General features: G+C 43.0%; 1 non-coding gene across 1 annotated transcript; it reads left to right on the top strand.

The window, feature by feature from the left end:
- Window positions 1–2,060: 2,060 nt before the first annotated feature.
- LOC123900178 lies at window positions 2,061–2,167 on the top strand. Its single transcript, XR_006805830.1, has one exon. It is a non-coding gene; the product is annotated as a small nucleolar RNA R71 (small nucleolar RNA).

The following is a 2,167-nucleotide window of genomic DNA, read 5'->3' as shown; positions in this document are numbered from 1 at the left end:
TCCTCTAACTTGAACTTATGCATACAAAAGGTGGGACTTATCCCCTTTAAATCTGAGATACTCCAGCCCATAGCTTCTTTGTTAGACCTTAGTACCCTTAGGAGCTTTTCCTCCTCTACTTCCGTGAGAGTACTACTTATAATTGCCGGAAGCGATGCATCCCCACTTAGAAATACATACTTCAAATGTGATGGAAGTTGTTTCAGTTCCAGAACCTTACTCTCTTCTTTCTTACCGTCAGCTTTCACTTCGAAAATGTCCTCAACTTTTGGATTTTCATCCACCCGATTTGCACTCAAGTTGTTAAGACATATTTCGATCTCCTTTTCCCATTCTTCTTCTAAGCTGTCAATGGAATTCACCAACACTTTCTCAAGAGTAGATGAGGAATTTTGTACCTTGTGAGCATCCTCAATTACCTCATCAACCAACTCTATCGGAAACATTGAGGATCATCATCATGTTGCTTCACGGCTTCGAAAACATTGAAAAGAATTTGCTCACCATCGGTGCGCAGCATCAACTCACCCAATTCCACATCTATGAGAGCTCTTCTGGTTGCCAAGAATGGTCTACCCAATAGCAACGGCTCCCAATCCTTGTCCTCTTCCATATCCAATACCACAAAGTCAGCTGGAAAAACAAACTCAGCCACCCTTACCAATACATCGTGCAGAATTCCTACCGGATGGACAATGGATCTGTCGGCTAAGGATAAACTCATTTTCGTTGGTTTTGCTACAGCCCCGGTTATCTTCTTCATCATGGATAAGGGTATAAGATTGATGCTGACCCCTAGATCGCACAAAGCTCTACCAACCGATAGATTACCAATCGAACAAGGGATGGTGAAGCTACCCGGATCCTTCCGCTTTTGTGGTAGCTTCCTTTGAATAAGAGCACTACATTCCTCCGTCATGTCTATGGTATCGTCTTCCATTGGTTTCCTTTTCTTTGTGAGCAGCTCCTTTAAGAATTTAGCATAAGATGACATTTGCTCCAATGCTTCCACTAATGGTATAGCCATTTCCAACTTATTCAAAACTTTCATGAACTTGTGGAACTCACGGTCTTGGTTTTTGACTTTCTTCTTCCTAGGGTAAGGCACCCTAGCATGCGGTGAAACTTCAATCCCTTTTCCTTTTTCCTTGGCTTTGGATTCAGTCTCCTTGGCTACCTCACCCTTCTTCTCTACTTCTTCCTCATCTTCACTCACTACAACTTCCTCTTTTGATTTTTCATTTTCGACTACAACCTTCTCTTTATTTTTTTCAACTTCTCCCTCAATTTCTCTCTTTTTTACTGGTTTTTCTGCTACTACCAAGTCAGGGAGTTCGCGGCTTCTCAAGGTTATACCTTTACAAGACTCATTCTTTGAGTTGTCCGTCGTATTTCCTCTGAAACCACCTGTGTTTTGCAGATTGGAAAACTGTCTAGAAAGCTGGCCCATCTGAAGTTCCAAGTTCTTTATCGATGCTTCGTGATTTTTGTTGGAAGTCTCTTGGCTGCTCCTTATCGCTTCAAGGTTTCCTTGAGTCATCTGCATAAACTTTGTCATAGTCTCTTCTAACCTCGACGGAGGTCTTGGCTGATTAGCACCTTGCGTTTGAGCACCACCCCAACCAGAATTTGCATTATTGTTGGGATAGATTTTTCTGAAGTTAGCTAGGTATTTTGCTTCTTCCGACCCTTCCGGAAAACATCCTCCGTTAGGGTGGTCTTGTAAACAGAAATCACATCGAACCCCTTTCACTTTACCAACTTGAGCAGTACCACTTTGAGGATTTGAGAGTAACTTGATCATAGTCTCCATTTGGTTAGTCATGAGTTTCTGTTGTGCTAATAAAACACTTTGTGTGTCCAGCTCTATCACTCCTCCCTTCTTCTTAGCACCACGATCGTTTTGAGCACGGTACTCATTTTGTGCCATACTCTCCACTAGCTCTCTTGCTTCCGCTTCATCTCGGTTTTTCAAAGAACCCCCAACTGATGCATCTAGTATCATGCGAGTTTGCGCCCTAAGGCCTTGCGTGAACATCTGCATTTGGTGGTGACCGTCGAAACCATGGTTGGGACACCTCTTGAGACACACCTTAAATCTCTCCCAAGCATCATAAAGTGTTTCTCCATCAGCCTGCTCGAAATTACTGATCTCCGCTCTCCTTTC

This window comes from Trifolium pratense, linkage group LG7 (assembly GCF_020283565.1).
Source record: "Trifolium pratense cultivar HEN17-A07 linkage group LG7, ARS_RC_1.1, whole genome shotgun sequence".
Taxonomy (NCBI): Eukaryota; Viridiplantae; Streptophyta; class Magnoliopsida; order Fabales; family Fabaceae; genus Trifolium; species Trifolium pratense.
This window is presented reverse-complemented; position numbering and strand designations above follow the sequence as displayed.